The sequence below is a fragment of the Equus caballus genome, chromosome 1 (genome assembly GCF_041296265.1).
Source record: "Equus caballus isolate H_3958 breed thoroughbred chromosome 1, TB-T2T, whole genome shotgun sequence".
NCBI lineage: Eukaryota > Metazoa > Chordata > Mammalia > Perissodactyla > Equidae > Equus > Equus caballus.
The window spans coordinates 23,958,151-23,980,866 of NC_091684.1; the positions used below are offsets into that span (position 1 = coordinate 23,958,151).

The 22,716-nt window shown below is 36.0% G+C and overlaps 1 long non-coding RNA gene across 1 annotated transcript; it reads left to right on the forward strand.

The window, feature by feature from the left end:
• The first annotated feature begins 8,076 nt into the window (after positions 1-8,076).
• On the forward strand, positions 8,077-19,898 carry LOC106782040 (uncharacterized). The gene is made up of 3 exons (XR_001378873.3): positions 8,077-8,254; positions 9,919-10,084; positions 19,811-19,898. It is a non-coding gene; the product is annotated as an uncharacterized lncRNA (long non-coding RNA).
• The last annotated feature ends 2,818 nt before the right edge of the window (positions 19,899-22,716 follow it).

Consider the following 22,716-nt stretch of genomic DNA (forward strand, 5'->3'; position numbering starts at 1 on the left):
ACTCCTTGGTATGTGTCTTTACATCCTTTATCCCTACCTCACCCATGTTTATTACAAATACATGATAAGTTTACCAGCTCAATATAGATAGATAAATATATACTACTAGGCTGAATTAGAAAACATACATATAGATAGAAAGATAGCGAGATATGGATATAGATATAAATATAGATATACATTCCCAAGGGGCAAAATGATTACAAGGAGGCCTAAACTACTATACTGCTACATGAAATTAAAAATTAAAAAACTTTATTGATATCTGCTTATGAGTTCATTTAATTCACTTGAATTTGTCCCTCATTACCATTCTGCCATCCTTTTATTCATCCCTTCTTAACTCTGTTTCTTTATAATTGTTGTTACAAATCTTTTCCACTATTCTGCAGTCATCACTTCCACTTTTGAGCCCTTTATTCTCACAAAATAACCCCAATTTGTTCTCTTCTGGCATCAAGTTCAAGCAATACGGAGCTCTTCTTTTGGGTACCACAAAATACTGCTTCTGTGTCTTGAACTCCTGCTCAACTTTTTCATCTGTGCTCCTATACTTGTTTATTTCTGACTTCCCTGAAACCCTGTTCCAGCATTTGTCAATATTCTCCCTTATATCTTCATAACTTCATTTTTATTAGCTATTTCCCCACAACTATAAACAAAGGACATTTTTCCCGTATGAGAGATTTTCTTCAATTGGACATCTCCTCAAGTGATACTTTTAGCTTTCTTCTTTCCTGCAATGCATACTTTTCAGGAGAGTTTTCTAAGTCATTTCCCTCTCTTTCTCCCTTTAACATTAATCCTTTGATAACTTTCACAATAGCTTTTATCCCCATTCCTCTGTGATAATTTATTTCTTAAAGGTCACACTGTGTGCCTAAAGAGGAACTCCTGAGACTGTTTTATCAGAGCACATATCTAGCCTCTTTGCAATTGATTTTCTTGAAATTTGCTCTATGCTACCATTTTGCTGTCCTCCTACTTCTCTGGCTGCTTTCCTGCCTCGTTCCTTGGTTTCCTTCCTAATTCCGACTCCATAAGCATTTCCTCCTTTGACTCCTTTTTATGGTAGTTGTACGTACTCCAAAATTCCAGCTGAGATAGTTAGATGCTCTACCTCCTTTTGAATATTTGGTGTTAGACATTTGACTTTAGTCATTCTAGTGGGTGTGCAGTTGAGTCATGTTGTGTTTCCACTTAAGCTTAATGATGTTGAGTGCTTTTTCATGTACTTCTTTGCCAGTTTCATGTAGGAATATATAAATATTGCTAATATTGCTTTTTTGAATTTGTCTTTTCAAGTCTTTTACTGCGTAGTTTGTTTTTCTTTAGTGATGTGTAAGAGTGCTTTATGTATGTTCTAGATGGCAGCCTTTTGACAGATGCATATCTTTCTTTCTAGTGACTTGCCTATTCAGTTTTAATGGCATCTTTTGGAAAGCTGATGTTTTAATTTTGATAAAGTCCAATTTAATTTATTTAAATTTATCATAGTTCTGTCAGTGTTCTATTAAGTAAAACATCCTGCCTATCTCAATGTTGTAAAGTTAGCTTCCGATGTTATTCTCCAGAAGCTTGAAAATGTTAGCATTTATATTTATGTTTATGATGCATTACATATTAATTTTTGTGTGTAATGTGAGATAGTGTTGGGGTTTGCTTTTCATCCATATAAATATTCAATTATTCTGGCACTATATGTTAAAAAATACTGTCCTCTTTGAATTGTTGTTGGAGGAGGTCATTGAGAGGACATGACCACTAGTTGATGGGCGAGCTGGACCAGTGCAATAAGAGGCTGCTCCTCACACCCTCCCCTGTCCTTGGAATGTATATTCTGCCCACTATTCCCACAGTGGGGGCTGTTTTCAAGGACACAGCCTTGAGAGAGCCATGTGTTGCTGAGACCATCTAGACAGTATACCTGATTGAACCCAGTTAGGGCCTCTATATAAGCTTTAGGATTCTGGCGGGTGGGGATAGAGATCTATGTGTCTTGTGGCCACCCAAACAACCCTCGTATGTATGTTTCCTTGCTTATTAAACCTGCAACCTACCAATCTGGAGTGGCCTGCCTCTTTCTTTGGTCTCTCCTTGTCTTCCATGTATGGGGACCAGTTTGCAAAGCAACAATTATTTGACATCTTCATAAAAACAAATGATGGTGGGTTTATTCCCAGTGTTCCGTTTATCTATTTTTCTATTCTTACACTACCTAACCAAATTGTTTTGATTACCATAACGTTGCAGAAAACTTGAAATTAGATAGCTTAAGTCCTTCAACTTAGTGCTCCTTTTTCTCAATTTTTTTTTTTTTGAGGAAGATTAGCCCTGAGCTACCATCTGCTGCCAATCCCCCTCTTTTTGCTGAGGATGACTGGCCCTGAGCTAACATGCGTGCCCATCTTCCTCTACTTTATATGTGGGATGCCTGCTGCAGCATGGCTTACCAAACAGTGCCATGTCTGCACCTGGGATCTGAACCATTGAACCCAGGGCCACCAAAGCAGAATGTGTGCACTTAACTGCTGTGCCACCAGGCCAGCACCCCTCAACTTGGTGCTTCTTTTTCAAGGTTAATTTGGGAGTTCTAGGTCCTTTTCATTTCCACACAGATTTCAGAATAAACTTGTCAATTTCTTTTAAAAAAAGGCTCCTTGGATTTTGAATGAAGTTGAGTTAAATCTTGAGATCAAATAGGAGAGAACTGACATCTTAACAATATGGAGACTTCTATTGTACTAACATGGATTATCTCTCCATTTATTCTTATCTACTTTAGTTTCTTTCAGGAATATTTTCTCTTTTCTCTAATATATAATTCTTACACATCTTTTATTATAACTATCCCTAAGTATTTTACGTTTTCTAAATAATGACAAATCATGTATCTAAATTTAATATTCCAATTATTTGTGTTAGTCTATAGAGATAAGTTTATATTGTTTAATGGCTGTGTGTCTTGTGACTTCACTAAATTCTCTTATTAAGTCGTGGAATTTTTTTGTACATTCCTTTAAGTTTTACACATATATAATAGTATCTGAAAAATACATTTCACTTATTTCTTTCCAATCTGTGTGCTTTATGTTTATTTATTTTGCTATAGATCAACCCTTTGTACAATGTTTAAAAACCATGATGAAAGTGAAACATCCTTCCTGATCAGGGGAAAACATTCGATATTTTACCATTAAATGTTATGTTGGCTGTAGGTCTTACATATGTATGCTTTATAAAATTGAAGAAGTTTCTTTTTATTCCTAGTTTGATGAGATTTATTTTTTTTTATCATGTATCTATGTTGACATTGTAAAATGCTTTTTCTACATCTACTGAGCTGGCTATATATTTATATAGCTTTTATTCTGTTAATGTGTGAACTATATTTATCTAATTACAAACATTAACTCAACTTTGCATTTCTGATATAAACTTTTCTTGGTTTTTTTTCCTTTTTATATAATGTTAATTTTGTTTGCAACTATTTTGTTAAGGATTCTGCATTTAAATTCATGATGAATATTGCTTTGTAATTTTATTGTCTTGTAATCTTATTGTCTGATTTTGGTGTCAGAATTATTTGGTTATTCTGGCCTTATAAAATGCATCGGAAATGCTTCCTCCTCCTCTATTTTCTGAAATAGTTTATGTAGAATTGGTATTATTTCTTCTTTAAATACTTAATACAAAATTCTAGTGAAGCCATCTGGGCCAGGAATTGTAATTGTAGGGAGCTTTTTGTATACAAACTTGGTTTCTTTGATAAGTATTGAGCTATTCAAATTGTGTATTTATGTGTCAGTTTTAAAATTAAGTATTAGGGAGTATAACAGAGTTTCTCCAAACTTTACAGTTGACATACAACAACTCAGTTTTAAGATGAACAAAATTTGAATATTTTGCAAATGAAGGCAATTTTAAGATGTATTTATCTAGACAACCTTCATTATGTCAGATAGAGTTGAACACAGATAATGCCGAAATTCCAAAGAGGAGGGGAAATGTAGAAAATGTAAAACTCCCCAGGATTCCCACAGGTAATCAATCACTGACAGGCTGCCTACTTCGGACTGACCTCGATATGGATGTCAAGAAGCATCCAAGTTGCCTGTTAAGGTTTTAGCTGAAGCTCACAAATGCACACCAGGCTAATGTGCGAGTGAGCACATCCATATGGTTAAGACCCAGTCAAGTATCAGAATGGTGAAAACAACAAAGGAGTGGAAAGAAAAACCTGATGCACCTGCTGCTCTTCCAGTAACCAAATTGCATTGCATCCTGCTTGTGACTGTTCACCTCCTTTAACATGAAATCATTCTCCGACTACTAAGATCATCTGACAGCAGCACCTAATATTTTTTAAGTTTATTTACACTTTTAAAAATTTTCAAGTGTAATACAGACATGATTATTAAAAATAATTTGGAGGATACAAAAAAGGAAAAGAAACAAAAACAGAAGAAGACTCAGAAGCTTATTTTCAGAGTTAACCTAGGATATTTATTTAACAAAAGTGTGTGTTTATAATTCATAATTAGTATCATACTATATTTATATTATATATTCATTTATTTTTCATTAATATGTTATCATTTTCCCATTCAAGGAATAGGTTTTTCAATTTCTTGATAGTAAATATTATGCTATCCTATAGCTACGCTACAATTCATTCAATCATTACTTGCTTTGCTTTTGATTTACATAAAATCTTTTTATACAATTCTTTGGTAGATTTTCTCATTCTTTGGATAGAGTCATATAAGATGAAATAATGAGTCAAATGGTATAGACTTTCTTCAGGCTATTGATAATATATTCCTAATTTGTTTCTTACAGAGCAATAGGAGCATTTAAATTCACGTCATGGATAAATGAAAGTGGCATTTACCTGCACCCTTGCAAACAATCAATTTTTACAAAATATTTGAATATTTGCTGGATAAATATTTCATTGTTGTGTTCATTTTAATTTACTCAAGCATACATAAAATTAAACTTTTTAATATATTTGCATTCATATATACTTTCTTCTGTAAACCACATCATTTTCTTTTCCTACAAACCTATTGGGATTTTAGTATAACTCTTGCTAACAAATAAGTTCTTTAGGGAATAATATCAATTTTTTTCTGCAATATTTTAGGAAATGTTCTCCTTGGCTTTGTTTGCCCTTTATGTGTTTTTTTTTTTTTTTTTTATAGTTTGTGTGTGTTGATATGGAAAGAATTTTGTTTGCATTTAAATTTTTCAGTTTCTTACTGGTTTATTTAATTGCGCATATTTTTAGAAAATCTCTTTTCATATTTATGAAAACTATTTACCTATATATTGGTGAGTGTTTCACAGGTTTTTTTAGTGCTTAAAATTCAGTCCATCTGGAATTTATTTTGGTGTCCTAAGCCTTGCCATAAAGGGATTTACTTTTTCCTTTTAAATTATTAAGTTCAAAACTTATTAGGTAATGAATTTGGTCAGTGTATCTTGTGTTCATCCCTTCATTACTCCAAAACTGTTGATTGTGTTTGTCCTGTATGTTCGAGGGTCACACAGTTTCCAGCCCTTAAACAGTGCACTACAATTAGCGACTATGCATATTTCTGTAGTACAAAATAAAGAAGACAACTTTCCAAAGGTGGGTCGAAGAATAATTACAGAAGAGGAAGAGAAAAAGAGAACAGTATTTGAGCTAACGTGGGAATAACAGAAAGTTTATTTTCAGAAGTGACCTTTGAGCTTTGAGCTGCTCATGTAGATTGTTTAGAACATTGTCCTAACATGCCCCATATGTGATCTAAATTCATCATTATGAAATTATCAGCAAATCAAGAATGTGAAATATTTTTTAGGACAATTGACCTGGAGTTATCAGAGGATTCAATATTATGAGAAATATAGCATGGTGAAGAATCTAGTCTAGATTGCAAAGACTAAGAAGATATAACAACCAAATTAGATACATCAATTTTTACTGGATCTTGCATTTAGAAAGAAACCATAAGTATGCTCTTTCAGACAACTGGACATGGAAAATAGATGGAATATTGTAGGATATCGTTGAATTAATATTGTATGTATACTACACATATGTATGTATATATCTATTATCATACATGTATTTTCACGTATGATAGTAATGGTGTGGCTTTGTAGGAGAATATTCTTGATATTGAGAGATCAATTCTTCAGTAATTTTGTTCTTGAGATGTACATTTGGAAGTGTTGCTGTGGATACATTCTATCTTCAAATGGTTTGGTATATGGACCGTGTGTGTAGAGAGAGAAATGGAGCAGTTAGTGAATATGGAGGTGTTTATTGTAATTATTTTCTCATTTTTCAAATTGGTCTGAAAAGTTTCTGATTACACATATGCATACACACATAGGGATGACATCAGTTTCTACCTTCCAGGCTTGTTATGAGCATTAAATGCGCTGGTCTATGTAAAGAGCTTACTACCATGTTTGGTAAATTATTACTATTTAATACATGTCACTTGATATTAAGTCATAGAGAACCTCAGTACAAGAATACTAAGCATAAATTTTTCAATGGATCATCATAATGATGATGATGGTGATGATGATGATGATGATTATAATTATAATTTACTTCAATCCTCCATGTAATTTCTAAAGCAACCCTGCTGTATGGTTCCTCTATTTATGATTGAATGTCTCAAATAAGAGGACCTTATTAGTTTTTAATTGTTATCCTTGCACAAGCCCTCTTCATGCGATTTTAAATCCCTTTTCTTTCATGAGGTTTATCAAGAGCATTCTTCTCAATTGAGATTATCTTTTTCTCCCAAATCTCTGCAAACTAACTTATTGCTTGTATTACTGATCTGGGCATTTAGATGTCCACCTCTTATTTCCCTTGCCTCTTACTACTCTAAAGTACTTCACAGCATTCAGTACAGTACCCATTTGTAGTATGGAGCCAAATATAGCTTTAGAGCACAGAGAAAACTGCAGCTTGAGATGAGAGAAATAATCTATACTATGACAGGAGTTGCCCTTTAAAATTGTGCCCAATTGTGGAAGTAGCGTTTTCCTAAAAAGTCTGAAATTTAAAGTGAGAAAATCGTATGCCTTTAAAGATTTCCCTGATTGCACCATACAACCTACAGTACAAAGAAGGACTGAATTTCTCCATGTACTTTGAATTTTAACATTTCCTGCCTACTTCCTAAGTGCACAGATATTTTTTGTAATAAAAATTGGCCCCAGAATAGGATTAACGTAGATGAGATTCCCTAAAACACAATACTAACCATGATCCTTTCGATTTAACTTTCTACTTCCATGGGATTTGCAAGGAAAGAAATTTAATTTTTCTTGAAGACGAATGCATTAACATTTAATAAAAATCAAGTCATATGACAGTATTAGTAAAAAATAAGAAATGTAAAAACCTTTCTATATTTGAATAAGATGACTGAATTGAGCAGCATCAACTCCTAGACACGAAATAAGATGCGAGCGAGAAGAAAAATTTCAGGCAGAAAAAAAGTGTTTGGTTATTGAGCTAAAGCATTGAATAGGCTCACATTATGGAAATAGACCACAGATTTATTCTCAGAAAGATTATCCTTTCATACATTGTTGGATGTGGATGTGATTACCAATGGTCTAGGAAATTGGCTACTATGTTTAGTATTCATTACCTACCATAAGACAAATAATGGCTATAGAATATATAGTGGGCGCAATTTTATTTTTCCATCTCTGTTCCTTTGCATTCTGACTCTTCTAATATTCTACATAGTTTATTTTTGGGTGGTTCCAAGTTAGGCCTGGCCATTCAGATTATTCCAAACTCTTGCCGTAGCACTTAATTCAGAGACTGGCATGCAATACAAGTTAGTCCACCAAGATTTATCTCTGAAACTTGAATTAATCAAGTAGTTGTATTAATCAGGACAGGCTAGGATATGCTGCTGCAACAAATTAGCCTGGCAGCTTCACAAAATAAACATATATTTATAGGTCAAGGTAAGTCCAATTTGGATTGAGTCACACTCCTGCTTGTGACTTCACCATTTGAAACATGTGGTCTCCAAGGTCACTGCACCAGGGGGAAAGAGGGCTGGAAGACCCAGAAAAAATATTTCTAAGACCTGGGCCTGAATGGATTTAGACCATTTCTCCCACAACTCATTGGCTTGAGCTCAGTCACTTGGCTCCATCAACGTGAAAACAAGGCTGGACAACAAGTCATCTTCTGTGGCTAGAAGGAAGAATTGAGGTAGTGAAAATGTCTCTATCTCAGTGCTCTTTCTATAGAGGTTAACAGTCCCATAAAATATGAGTTTGAGTAACTAGTGTCCTTTCTTTTTTTTTCTTTTTTATCCAATATGGAAAAAAAATCCTTCATAAGAATGAAAGCAGACAGAGATACTGTCCTGATTATATCATTTGAGCTTTGCAAGCGACTTCATATGTGTTCCTGTCCTTTTTTGCAAGTACGATGTAAGCTGGATTTCTCCTTCTTACAACCAAGTCATCACTAATTTAGAGCTTTTAGACTACCTAGCCCAATGCTTCCTAAAATTAGCTCCATTAATCAATTAATTAATCAGTACATCCAGGGGAAAGAATTTATTAATTAAAAATCATATCCTTAGCACTATAGTGTACCTGGTAAACTTCTACTCATCAGTCAAATTTTCTTCTAGTGTCACCTGCTCCATGAAGTGTCTTGATCACATTCGGTACACAGCTCTATCAGTTCACATAATTCTCATGGGCAGCATGGCATAGAAGGTAAAGCATAGGCACCGAAGTTAGAGTCCCTAGATGTAAATCCTGGCCCTTCCAATCACCAGCTTTGAAACCTTGGGCCATTGTGTTTAATCTTTTTGTGCCTCAGTTTCCCCAACTGTAAAATTGGAATAATACAAAGAAATTATTTTAAAGAACAAAGGGGTTAATACATAGAAAGATGTACAACAGTGGCACACCTCAGGCAAGCTTCAATAAATATTAGATATTTTATTCCTGTCATTTTATCTCCATTACACTGTGAACTCCTCAAGACAAAAGATAGTGCTTATTAATTGAACTTTTGTCCGGTTCTCAAAGCATACTTAGTACATAGCGAGCACTCACCAAATTATATTTGAATGGTTTGCACTAGTAGTAACCATAGTAGTAGTAGTAATTGAAACAAAAACTAAAACATTATTAAGCACAAATTATGTTAAACATGGTTGTGTTTTGCTTGTATTAATTCAAATAATGAGTAAATAGTGGAAGTAGTATATCGCTAATTAACTTACTGTTGTAAATTGACAAAACTTCCAATGTTTTTTTTTAAAAGTAAGAGTTTATCATTAGCATAAAATTCAATGTTGCTGGTTGGAGACATCTCCTAGGCAGGACTTCTGACAGTACTGACTGAGGTCTCAAGGCTTTGAACTTGGTACTACACATCCTTAACAAGGGCTTTCAAGGTCACCCTGGAAGGAAAAAGATAAAAGAATTATGAAAGGGATTTTGTTTTATTTTTAAATTAGGGCAAGGCCTAGAAATATGTCTATTACTTCCATACCCATTCTTTCACTCTATTGGACAAAACTTGTCACATGATTGTACCATAATTTTTTAAAAATCAGCCTCCTTTGTGATCATTAGTAAAATTAAATCATCTGACAGACAGGAAATTTAAAAAGTCTGCCTGGGGAAGGAAAGATTAACAGTCAAACCAATGAAAAATAAAGACTGTTATCATTAGAGAAAGCTCCACTTGAATGTGCCCTGCAGGATGAGAAAAAGTTGGATTGGTTGAAAAAAGGGGAAGACATTCCAGGTGAGGTGAGAGGCACAGCTAAAAATGGAGGAAAATTGGCAGGAAAATTTCTCATTACAGTGGCCCCCCCTTATCCGCAGTTTCACTTTCCATGGTTTCAGTTACCTGCGGTCAACCTCTGTCCGGAAGCAGACGATCCTCCTTGTGATGAATTGTCAGAAGGTCACTAGTAGCCTAACAATACATCACAACGCCTACGTCATTCACCTCACTTCATCTCAACATGCAAGCGTTTTATCATCTCACATCATCACAAGAGGAAAAAGAGTGAGTACAGTACAATAAGATATTTTGAGAGACAGAGAGACCACATTCACATGTTTTATTGCAGTATATTGTTTAATTGTTCTGTTTTATTATTATTACTGTTGTTAATCTCTTACTGTTCCTAATTTATAAATTAAACTTTGTCATAGGCACGTATGCATAGGAAAAAATATATATATGTAGGTCTGGTACCATCTGCAGTTTCAGGCACCCACTGGGAGTCTTGGAAGGTATCCCCTGTGGATAAGGGGGGCTGCCATAGAGAGCTAAAAGCTGTGAAAAATCCTAACTCAGCACAAGTAAATCCAGCAGCAAACGCAGCACATGGTCATCACAATCATCTACCAATTGGTCCACTGATCCTTCTTTCTAGAGAACACTTCTAGAACTAAGCATACTGCTAGTTGCAGGTTGAGATTGACTCCACTGCACCTGGTTGTCAGATAAACAGATCCTTTATATCTGAATCCACTCCTTTGTCAAATTACTGTTTCACACCAGATAGTCTACTGATCTGGTTTAGGATGATGTTGTTGGCAATATTTTCTGACAGTTTCAACCTGTTGAACCAATTCTGAATCCTGATTGTTTTCACACTGTTTAGTCCTGCCTCCTCACCTAGACTATACTCAATTTGAAAATCGAGACTTTAATCTTTCCACAGTTCTAAGCACAATGCAGCAAGCACAACCATTGTTTAAATAATGCTTCTTTATCTCTTGATTCACTGGATATCTGGCCCTGCAGTTGTTTTTTCCTCTCTGTATGCTGCTTTCTAAACAGAAGCAACAACCTAACCCCTGAATCCTATCTATATACTTTTTCAACTTTTTGACTGACTAGTGAAAGAACAAAAAGTTAAGTTGTAACATTTCGAGTCACGGACCTGTATTGGTCCCTATAATGCATCTTGTGAGATACAGGACATGGCTGACCATTAGTAAATGATTGATACTTCCTACTCTACCCTATTCATACCATCACCACTAACCCACATTCTGTTGACTATGCTTTCCTCTGATATACTCTTCTTTCACTCTTCTGACTTATTTGAAAGTCGAGTGCCATGTTAGCTTGTGTGGATGTCCAAACATGGCTTAAAATTCCAATGCCTTCTCTCTCTCAAGTTCTAAGGCATTTAGGGGAAGAGTAATTGCTTCCTGGGAATGTATCTACCAAGTAAGGAGATTAAATAAGCAAAGAAATAGAGATGGCATAGCCTGTAAAACCCAATTCAGGTCTAAGTGAGGTGTCTCCAAGGAGCATCTTTTAAAATTAAGTTTCTAATACATGCTAAATTTATATCTTTAAGTAAATGATTATGCAGATGAATGGATTGCTCTCTCTATGTGAGGAAACAATTTACATAGACTAAATTTCACTCAATCTGAAACATGTTTTCCCTGAGATTCAAAATATATTGTTTGTTCTACTCTTCAAAGAGTTGTATCTTTACGATTCTGAGTTAAAAAAACATAATAAAGCCTATATTTCTTCTGCTGAGTCAGTGAAGTCTGCTGAAGGCATCTGAATTGAATTTGGAGACGTAGTGTTAAAAACTTATTATGTAGACTGGGGGTATATTTTATCTTCGTGAATGCAGGCAAAAACAGAGACCCAAGGAAGGGATAACAAATTGGCTAAACAAAGCAGCTTTGTTGTTCCAAGAAACAAGATTTGGCCACCAACCTCAGTACATGGGACTAATGAGAAGTCTGTAAATGCAGGGACTCTTCTGGTGCCAGGAGATATCATTGTATTGTCTTCAGGCATCAGAGTTCAAGATTATAGAATTAGGCTAAAGAAGAAGTCAGGCAGTGGACAAGAAGAAATAGCAGGAAAAGGCCAGGATTAGAATAAAGACTTCAGGCAAAACAGGAACTGAGGTAGGGAGTTGCTGAATCTGTGCCCACTCCACCGCCCCCCAGCCACATGTGTGTGTGTATGTGTATGTGTGTATGTGTGTGTGTGTGTGTGTGTGTGTGTGATTTCAAGCAGTTAAGGTTTCCTTTACCCCTCAACTTATGAACGTTTCCTGATCTAATCATTTGTGAACAGAGTAGCAGTGTTAGTTTTATTCACTCAATTCATGCAGAAATAATAAGCATTCACCACCTAGTCAGGAAGAAATATGTCAGGGATGTTTTCCTGAAGCAATAAGTCCTCCACTTTTGTAAATCAACTGTATAAAACTTGAAATTCAAGGCTGAGGATCAGTGATGAGGATGCTGATGGATCAAGCGATAGATAGATAGATAGATAGATAGATAGACAATGTTGCCAATGATGACTAGGATGGTAATCGACATGATGATGATAATGGGAGTGATCACTAAGACTCAAGTTTTACTTTCATTCAGGCTCTGTTTTAAGTAAATGTCATATAACTTATTTAATATTTAAAATAACACTTTGAAATAAATACTATTATCCCATATTATACAACAAGGAAATTAAAGCCAAAGAAAGGTTAAATAATTTATCTTAAATCACAGAGTTGGTAGATATCAAAGAAGACATACTAGTGATACAACCAAAAAAAACAGTTCTCAATTGCAACAGCTGAGACTTCAGGGAAGAAAATAGCACCAACAATCCTGGTGCATTTCGGTATTTTTTTTCCCTCAAAGTAGCACAGATCTTCCCAGTGAATCTCTTTTAGAGGACAGATCACTTCAAACCCATGTCTAACAGAGGGATGGAGTTCTCAAGGAATCCCAGTGCCTACGGCTATGATGCCAGAACTTGAGTAATTCTGATTTTTTTCTTGGGATTTTAAACTCTTGGGATTTTAACTCTTGGGAGTTAAAGGATTCTGTTCTCCTTCAACTAGGTTAGATGGGTATCTAAATCCTAGCAATCATGGATGGATGGCTTAGACACTCTGCCCAACTACCTCGTTCCATTTTTCACTTACTCATTTGATGACCTTGCAGTAAAGACTGCATGCAAGCACTCAAAGACGTTATAAGACTTATGCCTTATATGTAGTTCCTGTTCCCCTGATATCACAGGAGACAGACTATGAAGAAGCAGCACTCCTCAGGTTACTGATGCCTCCAAAGTGTGATTCCAAAACAATATGTAAATTACTGTTGAACATATCTCCTTTCTGGCTATTTTCTTGCTCCTGTAGACTGGCATGTTAGAAGACAGGTTTTATCTCACAACTATAAATATAGCACCTTGACATTAATATAGATTACGCACCAATATGAGATCAGGCAAGAATGGTGCTATCCGATAAATCTGATGAGAAGAGTTAAATTTCTCTCCATGTACCAGCATTGGCAATTAGATTTGATTGAAAAATGAGTTGTTCTCACTGGCACTAGAAGCAGCATATCTCAAGTATTCATATACTATAAATAGCTAATAACAGGCATTGTATATATCATTAAATAATCATAATAATTATTCTTCATCAGTAGGACTAGAATACCTTGTGTACCACAGCTGAGTAAATCACTGCACTTGATGGTTTCCTGTTTTACTCTAAAAAGCAAAGACTGTAAATAACGTAAGCTGTTAGGTGTCACACAACTCATATCGTTAACAGAAGGAATATTTATAGAACCCTAAGCAAACCTAATATGACAGAAAAAAGATGAAAGGAAGATAGCAAAGGCATGAATAAAAATGTTAGGAGGAGAAATAGCAAGTAATATCATAGATGAAATGTAATAATATCCAACTCGATTTTGCATAAGCGTTCTTCCAGTCAACTAACATGTTGATGCCTAGAAATTGAGTTATACTTTGGTAGATGTCTTGGTGGAAAAATATGTCCTGGGTTCTAGTATTATCAGTTGCTAGGCGGATGTACAAAAGTCTGTTCATCACAGAATAAGAATAAAATGTTTAGGGGCCAGGCCAGTGGCACAGCGGTTAAGTTCACATGTTCCGCTTCAGCGGCCTGGGGTTCACATACGGGGTAGGACCTAAGCATCGCTTATCAAGCCATGCTGTGGCAGGCATCCCACATATAAAATAGAGGAAGATAGGCACAGATGTTAGCTCGGGGCCAATCTTCCTCAGCAAAAAGAGGAAGATTGGCAGCAGATGTTAGCTCAGGGCTAATCTTCCTCCAAAAAAAAAAAATAAAATGTTTAGGTAAATATTAATAGTTCTTTGAAATTGCATTCAGATATAACTTTTATATAGCTGTTCATAACAGTGTCTGGAAGGAATAGTAGCTTTCAGAAGATAGAAGTGAAGAGCCAGAACCATAGATTCACATTCATTGGAAACCCAGTCTTCTTATACTTTTCTTTTCTGCCACTTATAGCGCACATCATGCATCTTCAAATGTGCCTTATGTTTCAAAATGATTTTTGGAACTATGGAAATCATGTCTGTGTGCTAGACAGCATAAAGGAGTAGGATGAAAGGGGCTGGCTCAACTCTTTTAAGAAGCTTTTCTGAAAGTTGTACAAAACAACTTCTATATACATTTAATTGGTCAAAAACCCAATTTAAAGGAGGCTAGAAATATCATAGTTAAGTGGGCACATTACCATATTTAATAAGATTAGTATTATGATCTCCTCTCCTAATAATAGCTTAATTCAGTATTTTTGACCAATGCATCCTCTAATAACAACTGAAAACACTGGAGGAAAATCATAGGGAGAGAGAGAGAGATACATGCACACACAGTATTTGAAAGCATTAAAGAGCTGCTAAGGTAGTGAGGAGTTAGGGGACCAAGATCTATTGGAGGAAAAATCCCAGTGATAGTAACCAGAGAATTTGGGCTTCCGAGTTCCAATTCCTAATTCAGTGGCTGAGACATACTACTGAGAATAAAATTTCTGACATATTTATGGGGATGGTGGGACACCAAAAGGAAAGCCTGATAGATACTTCAGATTTTTGGTTGTGTCCACAATAAGAGAAGGGTGCAGAGGAAATATGTCAGTCCCTGCATTAAATAAAGCCCAGCTTTAAATGATCTCATTCCCTAGTTGGATTAAGATTTACTGGGATTTCTAGTGCTACTAGCCTCCCTGCATGTCAAAAGCACAAATAAATTCTTTCTGGAGGAACATAGTATTATTTAATGCCTTATGTTATCTTTATAAGTTTTCATACTTAGTGTCTGGATATCAACAAAACACTACTCAGACACATGAGAAGACTTTTTCTTCAAAAAAAAAAAAAAAAGAGCAGATTGAAGGGTCAAGTCCACAGGGACTCCAAATAATGAAGTCATTATACTTAGAATTTTAAAAAAACAAACCCAACCTTCATGTGTTTATGGAATTAAACAAAACACTGAAATTTTCAGTAGAATAGTAAAAACTATAAATAAAAACGAATAAAAATCATATAAATAAAAATACAACTATTGAACCCCAAAACAATAGGTAGCTTTACCAACATATTAGACACAGACAAAGAGAGAACTTGTGAACAGGAAAATGGAAAGGAAGAGAATATCCAGATTAAAGCACAGAGAGACAAAATGATGAGAACTTCAAAGAGCATATGCACCATATGGAATATGTTGCAAACATCTAGCATGCATGCAATTGAAATCCAAAAAGTTATGGGGGTGAGAGAACAAGGCAGAGATAGTGACAGTGATTCTTTCCTAAACTGATGAAGATCATCAACGCACACATTTAATAAGAGCAATGTACCATATCAGGAGTAATGCCAAGGAAATCCATGAAGAACATCACAATAAAATTGGTAAAAGCCAAAAATAAAGAGAAAGTCTTATAAACAAGCATATAAAGGTCTGTACTATCCTCCAAGGAACCATAAGAAAGTTACAGCTGCCTTCTTAACAGAAACATTGGAAGGGAGGAAACAAATGAATGATTTAATTAATAAGTTAAAAGCTTATAATTCCCAATCTTAAATTATCTATCCAGAAAAAAATTTTAAAGGAAAAATAAATATTTTATTAATAATAAATAAATTCAGAATTTATTTATTAATGGTAAACAAAGTCAGAAGAGGGATAAATAATGTTGAAGTATTCTAAATACTTTGAATTGTCTGGAAGGCAGGAAAGTACTGATTTATATTTGTTAGATGCATTATGTAATCTTTAGTATACCACTAAAACTATAAAAAATATTATGTAATAAGCTAATATAGGGAAAAATTGATAATAATGTATTAACTTAACCACAAGAAGTCAAGGAAGCAGAGAAAAAGGAACAAGGACAGGCAGATCAAAACGACAATAAATAAAAGATGGAAAATTGTAAAATGGATAACCATATTATTCACCAATAGACTAAATATTCTTACTTAAAAGAAAAAAAGTACTTTATTTGTTTCTTAGGGATGCCAGAACAAATAACCTCAAATCTCTTGGCTTAAAATAACAGAAATTTATTCTCTCACAGTTCTGGAAGCCCACTCACTCTGAATGCTCCAGGGGAAAACTCTTCCTTGCCTTTTCCAGCTTCTCGTGGCACTAAGCATTCTTCAGCTTATGACTACATAACTCCAGTCTCTGCCTCTATCTTCACATGGCCTTCTCTTCTTCCTGTATTTTCTATACTTCAGTCTCTCATATGGATACTTGTCATTAAATTTAGGGTCCACCTGGGTGATTCAAGATGATCTCTTCTAGAAATATTAAACATAGTTATATCTGCAAAGATCCTTTTTCCAAATAAGGTCATATTCACAGGTATCAGGGATTAGATATTTTTTTTTCCTTTTTGGGAACCACTATTCAACCCACTACAATTGGCCACCAGACTCGGGGGGAAAACTCATCTATATGCTGCTTACAATAGACCCATCTTAAATATAAAGTTGAAAAAACAGGAATTTAGAAAGGCTATCATACAAACACTAACAAAAAGAAAGCCGCAATAGCAAATTTATATCAGGGTTTTCAGATTTTAAGACAAGAATCATTATTAGAGATAAACAGTGACAATTTTGTAATGATGAAAAAGTTCATTCACCAGGAAAAATATAATGATTCAAAATGCATATGTACCTAATGATATACCTCAAAATACGTAAAGTGAAACTATACAGAAATAAATAGAAAATAGATAGGTCCAAAATTCTGATAGAAAACTTTAGCACACCTTTCTCAGTATATGATAGAACAGTCAAATAAACTTAACAAAATATAGAAAATCTCAAAAACAAATGAACAAACTTGATATACCTGAATAAACTGGAGGACTGAACCCAGGAAATTAAGAATACACACTGTTTTCAAATCCCATGCAGTGGATTTTTAACAAAATGATTATATGTTAAGCCATTGCTCAATTCTCAACAAATGTCACATAATTGAAATACTAAAGAGTAGGTTCTCTGACTATTTTGAAATTAAGCTAGAAGGCAGTAACAGAAAATTGCCAAAATTTTGGAAATCAAGCAATATGTCTAGATGACTTGTAGGTCAAAAAAGATATCACAATCAAATTAAAAGTTACTTTCAATTGAATGACAATGAATATTGTCATTGCAACCAAAAATACAACACTCAATAATTAAGGAATGCGGACAAATCTGTGAATAGAGGAAATTTATAGTCTTAGACATACACATTAGAAGGTAAATAAGTCTGGGATATAATCATTTAAGAATCCATCCAAAGAATTTTAGAAAGTGACATCAGGAAAATGCCCCAAAAGAGTAGAAGGAAGGAGATAATAATGGTAGAAGTAGAAACTGAAAAATAAAAGAAAATCAAATACATATGGGGAGAATCAAAAAACCCAAAGTTTGTTTCTTTAGAAGATTAATAATATGGATGAATCTATGATAAAACTGAAAGAGAGACAGAGAGAGGTTACAAGAAGGGCCTTTGTGAGCCAGGTGGTGGGCAGCAGTGTTGAGATTAGCTCCAAGATGCTCATTTCTGGAGTTTTCCTTCCATACCTAGTTGATTGTATCCACAGATAGCTGTCTTTTGCTTCCTGTTGACATGCCTCTTAAGGTCAGGCTGTTTTAATAATGTTGGCGTAGGGTATTGAATTTTAATATTGAGATTAAAGCAAAAGTATTCAATGCAAAGACAATCCGACTGAAAGTTATGCTTTGCTCAGATTTCACAGATGTAAATAAATCAGATTTAGTAGCAGAGTCTTTGCTTCTGGTGCAGGTGCTTGGGGCAATTCTTGTTAGAAACAAAGAGAAAATGTGGTTTATTAGAGATTTATAGGACTGAATATTCTAAACACAGAGTCAGAGTGAAAAAAATAGGCAGAAAGAGAAGTCACCGGGATAGTAGCTGCTGGGAATCCTGCCAGTCACATTTTCAGGTTAAACCTATTAAACTATTGCCATATTCATAGATCCAAAGCTTATACTCTTTCTCTCTGAAATTTCTTTTTAAATTTTCTTAGCTAAAGCAATCCTAACCAGATTATGAAGATCACATAGAACATGGGATGAAATTTTGGTTTCATTCTAAATGTCAGGGGAGGTCATTAGAAGGGATTTAGTATGAAAGATTACTCTGGTTGTTGTGTGGAGAATGGATTTCCTGAACACGAATGGAAGCAGAGAGACCCGTCACGTAGCCGCAGCAGTGGTCTCCGTGAATGCGCCCAGCAACCACTGGGAGACAATTGTACATAGAATGAGTGGGGCTAAGTGACTCTGACCCCAAGGCTATGTCAGATATGGGGTTAGTCCCTCAGGCTGTGTTAATTAAACATGCTCTCTCCTAATTATCTTGGGGCAATCATTTTCCCTGTGAAAATGATTTTTGGAAGAATACCTCTTGTTTGCCTTTTTCTTAAGCCGAGAGGAATCTGAAAATCAAAAGCTCTTGTGTTTACAGCCAAAAGTAATGAAAGACTTTAAAAATCTTTCAGCTATAAAAATAATTATCCAAAATCAAAGGCATGAAAATGCCGGCTGGCTCTTATAAATGTGTTTTAGATCACGTAAATCTTGTTAAAAGTTGCAATTAGCGATGGATTTTTTTTCCCCTGGGAAGGCTACATGCAATTTTCAGCTGCAGAAATTTCCTTTCTTTCTTGAGCTCTAGGCAAGCACCCCTGAAAACTATAATTTGTTCTCCTATATTACATGTAAGAATTGTTGCCGTGGTCAATATCTTAGTGACATAAAATGTCAGAAGAATCATCACCTATGTCTGATATGTGTCTTCTGTTAGGAATATTAGGCTAAAATAGCTTAATAGCAGGTATTATGGAACTAATTCTGCACCTTCTTTTTGATTGCTAGAAAATTGGTTTAACTCTCATCCATCGAAAATTATTTTCTAAGATAATTTTTCTCCAAGCCTGCTGTAGGGCTCTTAAGATTATTTTAAGAAGCATCTTTTTTTTTTTTAAAAGATTTTATTTTTTCCTTTTTCTCCCCAAAGCCCCCCAATACATAGTTGTATATTCTTCATTGTGGGTCCTTCTAGTTGTAGCATGTGGGACGCTGCCTCAGCATGGTTTGATGAGCAGTGCCATGTCCGTGCCCAGGATTCGAACCGACTAAACACTGGGCCGCCTGCAGCGGAGTGCACAGACTTAACCACTCGGCCACGGGGCCAGCCCCATTTTAAGAAGCATCTTTGCTGCTATATTCATCATGGGATGTGAAAGAACTAAGTCTGAACATTTTTTGTCTGGAGTTCTTGGTCATTCTTTATTGTAAGCCTTTGGGTTACATTTTATTTGTGAAGTAAATTCTAAAACAACTGTGAATAACTTCTAAGAACTGTTCGGGTTTAGGATGGAAAAAGGTCATTTCCATATTCTTATTTTACAGGCTTCTGATGTGTCTACCTGCAAGGCCAAGTGCAGTAATTTGTGAGCATGAGTTCATCCAGTCATTAATAAATACTTTACAGCATCTATATACCAGGCACTGTGTTTGGTTCTAGGCGTACAACCAAGCTGATGGGATTCTTGTTCACAAGGAGACTTCAGTCTAGTGTGAACAAAAGTCTATTCATCCAAGAAGTTCCCTCACTCTGCTGAGCTCCTGATAGGATGTAGAGAAGATGCCAGGCTCTGCATTTAAGAGCCTTTATTTTATTTTGAAGGTGGGAGTCTGATATTTCCTCTGTGGCTTTAGACTTGCATGCATATTGCCTGTGGGCCTGGTGGCAAAGTGGTGTCTGTGAGACACTGGCATCTAAATGGTTTTTAAAGTTTTCTAAAAATGTCACCCCCAGACGCTGACTCTGAATTCTTATTCTGTCTGTGTCAGGCACTTTAACGTCTACATATGTGCACACATGTGTGCATGTGTTTGTCTGTACACTTTGCACCTTTGCAGTATCCCCTAAAAGCAGATTAGTGTGACTGATTTACAAATGAGGGAACTGAGAATGAGAAAACGACTTGACCCAGCCCAAACAACAGGCAAGTGGAGGACCCAGGATTCAAACCCAGGACTGTCAGCTTCAACAACCTGCACCCCCCCGCCCCCACTCCACCACACCACTGACTCTTTGGCCTCCAGCTCTTTCAGCCCCTTTCCACTTATCCATGTGGAATGGGGCAGCCTTCATCCATTTCTCATCCTCAGACCTAAAATTATACTTTCGGTGCCCCCAGTTACTTTCTAGTTGTGTCTTTCTCTTGAAGAAAAAAACATCAAATGGGAAATTAAATTAAAGTTAGAGATTCAACTTAGATTGTATACATGGGTATTTTTGTGTGTATAATGCTTCAAGCTATAGGACTAAAGCATATAAACCCCCAAATTAAGAATCCAAATGCTATTATGGACTGTACTGTGTTCCCACATAATTCACATGTTGAAACTCTAATTCTCAATGCAGCCACATTTGGATTTATGGCCTTTAAAGAGGTAATTAAGGTTAAAGGAAATCATAATGGGATACCTAATCCAAAAGGATGGGTGTCCTTCAAAAAGAAGAGACACCAGGGACACACATGCACAGAAAAAAGGTCATGTGAGGACTCAGTGAGGAGGCAGCCATTTTCAAGTCAGGGAGAGAGGCTTCAGGAGAAGCTGACCCTGCTGACACCTTTGATCTTGGATGTCTGGCCTCTAGAACTATGAGAAAATAAATTTCCATTGTTCAAGCCACCCAGTCTGCAGTATTTTGTTATGGCAGCTCTAGCAGAATAATACACATAATAACACTCTAAAAAGAAGAAGGAAGAACAACGACTGTCACTTGGAAGGATCTTGGAGAGAAGGATGAGAAGATTATTTTTAATTACAAAAGGGAGGATATATGTGGACAAAATAAGGAAGATGTATTGCCATGAAGGCAGCCCAGTAGCATCGTAGTACCTGGTGGTAACTAAACTCCTTCACTCACAACATTTGACTAATGTGCTATCCTATGGGTCATTCTGAGAGTCAAGTTTCCTCCCTCAGCTCAAGCTCTCTACCTGGGGTTCAGAACCACCACCATCCCAATGTGACTACCAAGAGATTGTCATATACTAGGTATATGATTTATGCTTCCTCCCCTGACCATATCAGTGACCCCATTCCTGGCTCTCAACAGTAGAAATGATGGTGGAGCCTGCTAATCTGTGGTGAGCAGAGGGGATTTACGGAGCAGTTCACTCACGGGCTCTGTCTGGTGCTCAGGTGGACACTCTACCAGACAGAAGAGACATCTCTCTTTCACTTGGACAGTCATCAGCAGAATCTTCTGGCCAATCTTTGTGAGGCCCTTGGATGCTTCTCAAATAGGTCCAGTCTCCACTAGACACGTTGGAATCAATAGTTGAAAATCAAAAGCCTCTCCAGGGTGAGTGGTGGGGAGGTCTGATATCTCATTGAACACCAGAAATCTGTTTTAGTACCTGCAGCCTGCCTCACAAGTCAGTCCTCATCTCTTAGTCTTTCTAGACTCGATTTTATCCAATGACAATACCCCTATTAAAATATCTCTGGTGCCTTCTACCATGTGCCACAGCAAATTAATTATACCACCTATGTCACACACAAAATGTGTGTGACAAAACATTAGTGGTGCAATCTATATGGCGCTCACAACCTTCAGCACCCTATGCCTCAGTCTCTTCACCTGTAAAATTGGGATAATAACAGCTACCCCTCAGAACTGTGAGGATTACATGAGTCAATATGCTAAGTTACCTAGAATAGTGCCTGGTATATGTAAGTTATCCGATAAATAGAAGCTAATGATACTGCAATTATTCAAAATAAGCATCTAAATTAAGGCTTCTTGGGAGAATGATAATAGTAGCAAGATGCTGTACAACTATGGGACGCTGTAAAACAGCCTCCACTATTACCTAAGTGGTATTTCCAGGGTGGCAGACTGTTGTTCTGAGCTAGAATGTCTAGTGTCTCTCCCAGTACACCAGGAAACACCGGCTGCTCTCCTGGTGGAGGGAGGTCCTGCCTCCTGTTCCCCACTCCCTTCATCTCTCTGTAACTAAGGACCAGAGCTAAATGTGGAACGATTCTCATTTTGATTTGCAATTTGAAGGGTATGATGACTCCCCAACAAAATTCCAAACGTTTATTTCTTCTTTTAAATGCATGCTAGGGAATGCTATAGATATCAATAACCATCCAGGGGAGATATTTTAAGTATACAATGTGTAACCTCAGGAAGAATTCATTCTTTCTTAAGGCAGAACTCTCTTCACATTTCCCTTCCCTGGGGACACAGTGAGTAATGTACAAGATTTCAGGAGTAATTAAGAGTAATG